The 10669-nt window shown below is 51.4% G+C and overlaps 1 protein-coding gene across 3 annotated transcripts in view; it reads left to right on the top strand.

Annotated features, from left to right (window-relative positions):
* The first annotated feature begins 249 nt into the window (after nucleotides 1-249).
* The window catches only part of LOC142022943 (uncharacterized), a 62498-nt gene continuing 52078 nt past the window's right edge, over nucleotides 250-10669 (top strand). The window contains exons 1-6 of one of the 3 annotated variants that reach the window (XM_075013316.1): nucleotides 250-404; nucleotides 2416-2644; nucleotides 3185-3469; nucleotides 9096-9264; nucleotides 9732-9895; nucleotides 10041-10661. The gene's annotated coding sequence lies outside the window, so the exon portion shown is untranslated. Of the gene's footprint in view, nucleotides 405-2415; nucleotides 2645-3184; nucleotides 3470-7692; nucleotides 7838-9095; nucleotides 9265-9731; nucleotides 9896-10040; nucleotides 10662-10669 lie in introns of those variants that run through there. The other 2 variants (XM_075013314.1, XM_075013315.1) reach the window with 2 other exon arrangements.

Below are 10669 nucleotides of genomic sequence, written 5' to 3'. Positions count from 1 at the left end.
GCCACTGCGAGTCCTAGGGCACCACGGGAGATCGAGTGCCCACAGCCTCCGTCTCCCATCAGGCACTGCGAGCGCCGGGGTTCCGTGTGAGGTGGCGTGCTCTCTGCCGCGATCTCCCTTCAGTCAGTACAGCCCCGGGGCACTATGGGAGACAGAATGCTTACTGCTTCCGTCAGCCGCTGCGGGCCTCAGGGCACCCTGGGAGGCGCGCGACGGAATTGGTCAGGTGGTGCTGCGCGAGTGCCGCTTCCTACGAGTTGCAGTTTGCAAAGCGCTGCCGGGTAGGGTGCGTCTGGGAGTGGCTCGTGTCAGACGGAGCGCGGCCTAGGGGACCTGAGCATCTCTCGTTCTTCCCTTCCCCAGCCAGGAACTTCTTCTCCGACAGATCTGTCCAGCTAGCGGGGGTATCTCTCAGTCGCCTCCTTTCCCGAGCCAGTCCCCCCCCTGCACTCCCTGCCCCCCCATCCTGCTGTCGGTGAGACTCCTCAGTCCCCCTGTTTTTCTCCAGCTGCGTCTACACGTGCACGCTGCTTCGAAGTAGCGGCACCAACTTCGAAATAGCGCCCGTCACGTCTACACGCGTCGGGCGCTATTTCGAAGTTAACTTCGACGTTAGGCGGCGAGACGTCGAAGTCGCTAACCTCATGAGGAGATAGGAATAGCGCCCTACTTCGACGTTCAACGTCGAAGTAGGGACCGTGTAGATGATCTGCGTCCCGCAACGTCGAAATTGCTGGGTCCTCCATGGCGGCCATCAGCTGGGGGGTTGAGAGATGCTCTCTCTCCAGCCCCTGCGGGGCTCTATGGTCACCCTGGGCAGCAGCCCTTAGCCCAGGGCTTCTGGCTGCTTCTGCGGCAGCTGGGGATCTATGCTGCAGGCACAGGGTCTGCAACCAGTTGTCCGCTCTGTGTATCTTGTGTTGTTTAGTGCAACTGTGTCTGGGAGGGGCCCTTTAAGGGAGCAGCTTGCTGTTGAGTCCACCCTGTGACCCTGTCTGCAGCTGTGCCTGGCATCCCTATTTCGATGTGTGCTACTTTGACGTGTAGACGTTCCCTCACTGCGCCTATTTCGATGTTGGGCTGAGCAACGTCGAAGTTGAACATCGACGTTGCCGGCCCTGGAGGACGTGTAGACGTTATTCATCGAAATAGCCTATTTCGATGTCGCAACATCGAAATAAGCTATTTCGATGTTGGCTGCACGTGTAGACGTAGCCTCTGTTCCTTATCTAGCCCCCAACCTGTACCCCTTCCTCCCATAGCTCACCAGTCAACATTGGGATCTGCCTGCCCCCTTTCCTTCCTACCCCATCCAGCCCCCCCCCAGCCTGTACTCCCTGCTGCCCACCTCTATCCTGTCAACTGTGTGCTCCCTCAGCTCTTCTTTCCTAGACAACCATCAACCTGTTACCCTCTGCCACCCATGGCCAGCCAGCTGTGGGGCCCCTGAGACCTGCCCTTTTCCCCCTTCCCTAGCCAACCTTGCCACTCCCAACTCGCATTCCCTGTTCCTCACCACCTCTATCAAGCCAGCTGTGGGCCTCTCCCTTCTACCGTCAGTCCCCAGCCTGCAGTTCCTGCCACATCCACCTGTATACAATTATCTGTGAGACCCCTCAGTTTTCCCTCCCTCTCCGACACCCACTAGTCTGCCACTTGCTACCCTGACACCACCCCAGTTAATTTCTCCGTTCCTGGGACCCCCTTAGCCATCAACTCTCACTAACACCTTCCCAGCTCACCTCCTTCTGCACCCCAAGCGCTATCTTTCCCCCATCCAAACGTGCACAGGTAAGGATTCTTCAACCACCCTCTTCCACCTCAACAGTCTCCAGTACATTCCAACCTGGCCCTCCCAGTCCATCACACCACCACCCAAGCCATTGGGTCACTCAGCCCCCACTTCGCTTGCTTTCAGTACATCTCCAGCCCAGCCCAGCCCAGCCCATAGCAACCTGCATCCCCTAACCCTCCCCTTCCAGCCTTCATTCCCAGGGTGCTTCAGCCTCTCCATCCCTGGCCCCACAGCCCAACCCAAACTGTACCCCCTGTCCATCCATCCATCTGTGGGGTCCCCAGTGCCCCTTTCTCCTCTTTCAACACTCCCCAACCTGCATCCCTATCCCCACCCTCCCGCAAATCCATCTGTCCACCTGTGGGACCTCCTTCTCTCCTTCATCACTGACACCCCTCCTTCCCTCCCTCTCCCCTGCATCCCCTGTGTACTTCAACCTTCTCCCTCAACTTTGGGCCCACCATCGTTCTCTTCAGGACATTTCAGCGTGCCCCCCCCACTACACCCATTCAATATCCTTCAACTTGCTCCTGCCTTCCCAGACTTGGGCATGATTAACATCACCAATGGATCTCTGTGCAGTGGTGATTCATGCTTGGTTTTTGTTTTTGTTTTTGCAGCTGTGCTTGAAAAGCAATTGTCCAGAGCCTTAGCCAGAGGAGACACTGATAAAAGTGGGTCCAATCAGCCTTGATATCCTTCTAAACACAAATGAGCATCCCTTAATTTTCTGCCTTCCATATAAGTGGTTAAGATTACTCAGTCATTTGAGGGCAGAGAGCAGCAAGAACACAAGCACTATTGATGAAAAGCAAGAGCTGTCCAGCTGGAAGCAGAGGAGATGCCATTGTGAGATAAGTTTCTGGTTTGACATTGCCTCTACTTGTGGCCCATCTAGATGGGGGTTTGGGACACCTGGGTTTGTAAGGAGAGCTTCCCAACTAGCAACAGTGGTTGCATGTCAAAAAAGGTCCAAATTTTCATTTCTTTGAGCTGAAGCGCTGTGTCCTCCTTCTCAGATAGATGGAGGTAGTATGATGAGTGCAGGTGGTGAGTTGCTTGCATTCCTCCCTAATGCTTCTTTCACCTTCTCTCTCTAGCGTGTTGGCCAACACTCTCTCTGTTTCTGTTTGTGCTTCTGCTGTTTCCTCCTACAAGATGCAGGCAGGCATTCTAGGCGTATATTCCCGCAGGCACGGGCTCAGGACAGAGGAGAAAATAGGAAGGGACATAAATCATGCCAGGGAGGGGCTGTGACAGCAGAACTATATTCATTGAGTGAAACTGATAAAGATGATAGAGGGAGGCAGATATGAAGGCAAGATTTCAGACACCAGTAATGCTTAGTGTACTGATGGTTCATGCTGCGATTTTCTGCTCCGCTTGCAGGAGACTCATCCAGGATCCCCGACCATACAGGGCAGCTGTATGGACTGGTGGGCAGATTGGGCAGGGGCCCAGACTGGAGAGGAACTGTTTGATCTACTGCTGCTGGAGCAGCTATATGGGCCCTACCTGCCTGACTTGAGAATGTGGCTATTGGACCAGAGGCTGAAGCAAGGAGATAAACCAACCCTGAGGGAAACAATGGAGCTTGCCTGGCTGTATCACATGAAAGGGGCCAATGCCAAGCTCCTGACATGGAGCCTCCCCCTGCAGGATAATGACATGGAGGTGGTACACATCAAGGGGAGCACTGAGGGTATAGCTGATGCCCTATCATGTGGGGAGAGCCCTGAACTTCCTCAGGTCACTGGCTGAGTGACCCCGCTCAATTTGGGCTGGAAGTGGGGGAGAGATCTGATGTAGTGGTGTGTGTTGGTGGGGGCTCACAGAGGGTGTGGGGTTCCTGCTGAGGGTAACTAGGTGACCAGGTGACACCTTTGTACTGCAGACAAATGGGGAGGTGGAGCCTGAGGGTTTTGAATTGGAACTGGGTGTTGGAAAGCAATTGGGCTCGGCTGGGGCGGGGAGAGAAAGAGGAGGGGCAAGGCCCTGGCTTGGGGAGCCCCTCAGGGCCACCTTTCCCAACGTGAATTGGAATGGCTGTTTCTGCCTGCTGTACTGACTCCTCTGTATGATGCTATGCCCTGTTGGCTAATAAACCGGCTGTTCTCTTGCTGAGAGAGAGTCACTCCCGCTGGTGGGTGGGGTGCAGAGCCTGGGGACCCCCTGAGCCCCATTACAGCTGGACGTGCTTCTAAGGAGGTATGATCAGTGTTCAGCTTCTTGCCTTCTGCATCACGCCTGTGAGCCTTGTGGGTTATCCTGGGAAGGAGAAAGGCTAAGGGAGTAAACCCTGACAGAAAATCCGGAGTGGAGTCCGAAGGCGGTTCGGTGTCAACTTCTGGCACTGTCCCAGCAACTCCTGCAGCTGAGCTGGTACCAGATGTGGAGGTTATCCTCTCCTTTGGACTATATCAGTAAATCAGAGAGGGGGACACTGGTGTCTGGGCAGCCCAGAGTCTCCACAATAAGTGCCCAGGCTCGTGCCCGGAGAGGTACTCCGGCATCGCTGAACAGCATTGCATCAACACGGGAGGCAATAGATACCGGTTATAATCTCTTGCGCGATTGGTGTAGAGAACGAGCACCAGGGGTTGCCTTCGATGGTGGGAGAGATCCTCACATCTCACTGGACAGTCATCGCCCGCCTCAAGCTGGGCAGCCCCCAGCCAATAGGGTACTGTCCCGCCACAGTTCACCTGCCTTGCTGGGTGCGTGAGGCTTAAGGTTCCTGAACCTGACAAGTGACTGAAATTTGGGCACCAGCCAAACCAATAAGAAAATCAACAAGAAATGAGAAACATCAACAATTTAAGCTTGCTTGCTGGAATGTGTGGACCATGCTGACCGGCTTGACTGAAGATCTTCAGGCCATCAGTGACACCCGAAAGACCGCTGTCATCAATGAGGAACTGAAGAGGCTCAGAGTTGATATCGCTGCACTGCAAGAGACGCGACTTGCAGATTCGGGATCTCTAAAGGAAAAGGACTCCACCTTTTTCTGGCAGGGTAAAGCCCAAGAAGAACCCAGAGAGCATGGTGTTGGCTTTGCTGTCAGAAACACCCTTCTACAAATGGTGGATTTAGTGATGGGCGGATGAGAAAGACTTCTTCGGATCACGCTTCAAACTTGCGCCGGTCCTGTCCACCTGATCGGCGCTTATGCTCCAACCCTGTATGCCACACCAGAAGTAAAAAACAAGTTCTATGACGTACTTAGCGCTGCTGTAGCGCAAATACCTGCTCATGAACAACTGTACATCTTGGGTGACTTCAGTGCAAGAGTTGGAGCTGATTGGGCCTCATGGCCTTCCTGCTTAGGACACTTCGGTGTGGGAAAAATGAATGACAATGGACAGCGTCTTCTTGAACTGTGCACGTACCACAATCTGTGCATCACAAACACATTCTTCCGAACGAAGCCACAGCACAGAGTGTCGTGGAGACACCCACGCTCGAAGCACTGGCATCAACTAGATGTGGCATCACTAGGCGTAATAAACTCAAAAAACGTCCTTCTGACACGCAGCTATCATAGTGCTGACTGTGATACAGATCACTCGCTAGTTTGCTCCAAGCTCAAGCTGAGACCCAAGAAGCTGTACTGCTCTAAACCTGCTGGAAGGCCCCGCAAAGACGCCAGAAGGACGGCAAACTCGGAGAAAGCGGAAAAGTTCAGAGAGACCCTCCAGGAAAATCTGCGCAGCGGCCCTGGGGGCGCCGATGCGACATCCAAATGTCAACATCTGAGGGGTACAGTTTACAACACGGCCTTGTTGGTGTTTGGAAGAAGAGCTAGAAACACGAACGACTGGTTCGAAGCTGACTCCAATGAGATGATTCCAGTCATTGAAAAGAAGCGCGCTGCACTCCTGGAGTACAAACGCTCACCGAGCCAGAGTACCCAGCAAGCACTTAGAGAGGCCAGAGGAACAGTACAGCAGACAGCCAGGCGCTGTGCCAACAACCACTGGCTCCAGCTATGCAGCAGCATCCAGAACTGTGCCGACTTTGGTAATCTCAGAGGAATGTACGAGGGTATGAGGAAGGCATTAGGACCCACCCAGAACAAGATGGCACCTCTGAAATCCAAATCTGGTGAAGTCATCGCTGACAAAGGCAAACAGATGGAGCGCTGGGTCGAGCACTACTCCGAGCTGTACTCACGCGAGAACGTTGTGGTTGACGCAGCCCTCGATGCCGTCGAGCTCCTACCAGTAATGCATGAACTGGATCAAGAACTGACTGTGGATGAACTGAAGAGAGCCATCGACAGCATTGCAGCCGGAAAGGCCCCTGGCCAGGATGGTATACCACCAGAGGTAATCAAATGTGCCGCGGACACACCCCTGGAACCCCTACATGAGCTACTGTGCCTGTGCTGGAAAGAGGGTGAGGTTCCACAGGATATGCGCGACGCTAACATTGTAACGTTGTATAAGAACAAAGGAGACAGAAGCGACTGCAACAACTACCGTGGAATCTCCCTCCTAAGCATCACTGGTAAACTGTTCGCTCACGTCATCCTTGACAGACTCCTGAAGATTGCTGAGAGGGTGTACCCCGAATCGCAGTGCGGATTCCGCGCAGAGAGGTTTACCGTTGACATGGTCTTCTCTCTAAGGCAGCTGCAGGAGAAGTGCAGGGAGCAGAGAAAGACACTCTACATAGCCTTCATCGACCTGACCAAGGCCTTTGACTTGGTCAGCAGGGATGGTCTGTTCAAACTGCTCCACAAGATAGGCTGTCCTCCACGGTTACTGAAGATGATCCAGTCGTTCCACGAAGACATGAGAGGAACCATCCAATATGACGGCGCGTTATCGGATGCTTTCAGAATCAGGAGCGGCGTCAAACAAGGATGTGTGCTTGCTCCGACATTGTTCAGGATCTTCTTTGCACTCCTCCTGGAGCATGCCTTTGGATCTTCAACAGAGGGCATCTTCCTGCACACAAGATCTGGTGGGAAACTGTTTAACCTTGCAAGGCTGAAGGCTAAGTCTAAGGTGCGGGAAGTCCTCATCAGAGACATGCTGTTCGCAGACGATGCTGCTGTAGTGTCTCACACAGAAGACCAGCTTCAAAAACTGCTGGATCAGTTCTCCAAAGCGTGCAAGGACTTTGGGCTTACCATCAGCCTAAAGAAGACGAATGTACTCGGTCAGGATGTTGCTGAATCCCCATCAATCAGCATTGACAACTATACGTTAGCGGTCATCCACGAGTTCGTTTACCTCGGGTCCACCATCACTGACACCCTGTCATTGGACATTGAGCTAAATAGGAGGATCGGAAAAGCGGCCACAACTCTGTCCAGACTGAGCAAGAGAGTGTGGAATAACAACGAGCTGTACACTCACACCAAAATGCAAGTCTACAGAGCCTGCATCCTCAGCACCCTCCTTTATGGTAGCGAGACTTGGACCCTGTATGCCCGCCGGGAAAAGAGGCTGAACGTCTTCCACTTGCGCTGCCTCAGGCACATCCTTGGAATATCATGGAAGGACAAAGTGACCAACACCACCGTCCTCGAGCAAGCTGGAATCCCAACCATGCACGCCCTCCTCAGGCAGCATCGACTCCGCTGGCCTGGCCACATCCACAGGATGAACGATGGAAGGATTCCAAAAGACATCCTGTATGGTGAGCTAGCCTCTGGCAAAAGAGCTCCCGGACGCCCCCAGTTGCGCTACAAAGATGTCTGCAAGAGAGACCTCAGAGAGGTAGACATCAAGCTGGACAACTGGGAAGAACTAGCAGACGACTGCAGCAGATGGAGGCAGGGGTTACACAAGGGCCTTCAGAAGGGTGAGATGAAGATCAGACAGCTAGCAGAGGAGAAGCGAGCGCACAGAAAGCACAATAAGGACTTGCCAGACACCCACTACATCTGCAGGAGATGCAGCAAGGACTGTCACTCTCGTGTGGGTCTTTATAGTCACAATAGATGCTGTAAATGAAGTCCTCAATTGAAACTTTAAAGGGCATGATCCATAGTCTATGCAGACTGAAGGATGCCTACTACTACTAACTCCTGTGAGTGGTCTGTGCTCTGAATTCCTTTTCTGTACTGGCTGTAGGTTTCTTGACAGGCTGTGACTTTCCTGATTGAGCAGGGTACAGTGAGCAACAGAGTCTGGAAAAGGGGCAGTAGTGTGCAATGCAGAGTGACTATTTTGGATGTAGGAATAATGATCACCATTCTACGTAGTAGCAGTAATAAAAGGGAGTGGTGGTGTCAAGTGGTGTGCAAGCCATGAAAAGTAAAGGTTATATGATGTTGCCAGTAGAGGTGCTCTGCTCATGGCCTATCTGACTTCAGATAGGGAAGCTGCAGTAGCTAGCGCTGGGGTTGTAAGTAGAGCTTTCTAACCAGCAGCATTGGTTATGAGGGAGGTCATCATTCTAGGGACTGCTCATTTCTCTAGGCATAAGCAATGTATCCTCAGCAGCTAGATGGATGTAGAAGGAGGATGACTCCAGATGGCGAGTTGATTGTTTTCCTCCCATAGAACACTAGCACTGGAGGGAGCTTGAGAGGTTGAGTCCAGTCCTTTTCCTTCACAGCAGGACCAAGCACTGTCTAGACCTTCCCTGATAGATGTCTGTCTATCTTACTTTTATGTATCTCCAGTGATGGAAATTCCACAATCTCCCTAGGCAATTTATTCCAGTTTTTATCCCCACCTGGCAATTTGGCAGCTTTTCCTAATGTCCAATCTAAAGCTCTCTTGTAGCAGTTTAAGTCCATTGCTCTTTGGCCTGTCCTCTGAAGCCAAGAAGAACAAATTTTCTGCCTCCTCTTTGTAACCCGCTTTCAGGTACTTGAAAACTGCTATCACAGTCCCTCTCAGTCTTCTCCTTTCTAAACTTAACAAGCCTAATTCTTTCAGTCTTCCCTCATAGCTCATCTTCTCTGGGCCTTAAGTCATTTGTGTTGCTCTCCTCTTCTCTGGATTTGTTACTTTGTCCTTCTGCTGAAGAAGTGGGTCTGTCCCACAAAAGCTCGTCACCTAATAAATTATTTTGTTAGTCTTTAAAGTGCTACTGGACTACTTTTTTGTTTTCATAGTATGTAGATGAGCACGGCTATCCTGCTGTTTCTATGCAACATGCATAAGCAGACAGTGGTTTGAATAGCTCATTGGTACTTGCTCTGCTTTACAGGTGGAGTGCTTCCTTGTTCAGTAAAGGCCTTATGGACTTAAGGCTGGGTAAGAGGCATGGCTCTGTTATGCATAGTGACTATTTTGGGTGCTTTTACAAAAATTGCTTTCTGGTTGTATTTCCACAGGTATTAATGGGAAGATGGTTGAGAGCGGAGAGTAGTAAAACCTCAAGCACTGTTGATGATGGGCAAGAGTCATCCAGTTGGAAGCAGAGCAGATGCCATTGTGAGATAAGTGTCTGGTTCAGCAATGACTCTGCTCATGGCCCACCTAGATCCAGGTGGAGATGCCCAGGTTTGTAAGCAGAGCTTCCCAACTAGCAAGAGGGGTTGCAAGTCAATAGGGTCCCCATTTTCAGGGGCTGTTGATTTCTCTGGGCTGAAGCAGTGTGTCCTCCTCCTCAGATAGATGGATGTAGGATGATGACTGCAGCTGGTGAGTTGCATTAATCCTATATGTTTCACACTCTTTCTTGTCTAGTGTGTTGGCTAACACTCTCTCTGTTTCTGTCTTTGCTTCTGCTTGTGCTGTCTCCTGCTACAAGATGCGGGCAGGCATTCTAGGTGTGCATTCCCACAGGCATGGGCTCAGAAGAGAGGGGGAAATAGGAAGGGACATAAATCATGCCCAGGGAGGGGCTGTGGCAGCAGAGTGGGACTGATAGATGGGAGAGAGATTGAGGGGTGAAGGCAAAATTTCACACACCAGTAGAGCTTAGTGTACTGATAGTTTGTGCTTGGCTTTTTCTCCTCTGCTTGTAGGAGACTTATCCAGGATTCCCTGCCAGATGAGAAGGTGATAGACATGAATCCCAGCAGCCTGGATGTTCTTCTAAAGAGAAGTGCACAACCCTTAGTTTTCTGCTGTCGTTATAACTGACTGTGTCAGAGTGGTCAGCTTTCTGAATTATTCATCTGTGCTCACTGTAAGTTTCTTTACAAGCTGTAAGCTTCCGATTTGGGCAGGGATCCCTGTGGAATTGAGTCTGGGGAATGAGCAATAGTGTGCTATGCAAAGTGATTCTTTTGGATGAAGGTGCAATGAGCTCCTTTCTTATTGTGTTCCTACAGCTGCCATGGAAGGAGAATGGCTGATGGCAGAGCCCTGTGATGTGTTAGGTGTGAGAGAAAAGTTATGCGATGTTGTCAACTGAGATACTAACTGGTTTGTTTGTTCTACACCCTTATGGTGGGTTGAGTACCAAGATAAAAGAAGTGAAGAGTCAGTTGATTCCCATCACATGAAGTGGAAAAAAAGCGCATGAGAGCCATCCAGCTGGGAGCTGAGCAGCTCTCAACTTGACTGAGATAAGTGTCTGGTTTGGAGAGGGTTATGCTCATGGCCCACCTGGCTTCAGGTAGGGATGTCTTGTTAACTAGGGCTGGGTTTTTGAGCAGAGATTCCTGATTAGTAGGAACAAGGGAGACCAGGTCACCATTTTCAGGTTCTGCTCATTTCTCTGAGCAGAAGGGGGGTGTCCTCCTCAGCAGTGAGATGGGTATGTAGGAGGATGACTTGAGGTAGATAGTTGCTTACTTGCCTTGCTTCCTCTCATTGGCGTGTTTCTCTTTTTCTGTCTTCTCTAGTGTGTTGGCCAACACAACTTTTCTTTTTCTTTAGTCGTCATTGTCGTTTGTTGTTGTCGTTACCTCTGCTTGCGCTGTCTCTGAGAACGTGGGCAGGCATTCTAGGTGAGCTT

This window comes from Carettochelys insculpta, chromosome 19 (assembly GCF_033958435.1).
Source record: "Carettochelys insculpta isolate YL-2023 chromosome 19, ASM3395843v1, whole genome shotgun sequence".
NCBI lineage: Eukaryota > Metazoa > Chordata > Testudines > Carettochelyidae > Carettochelys > Carettochelys insculpta.
This window is presented reverse-complemented; position numbering and strand designations above follow the sequence as displayed.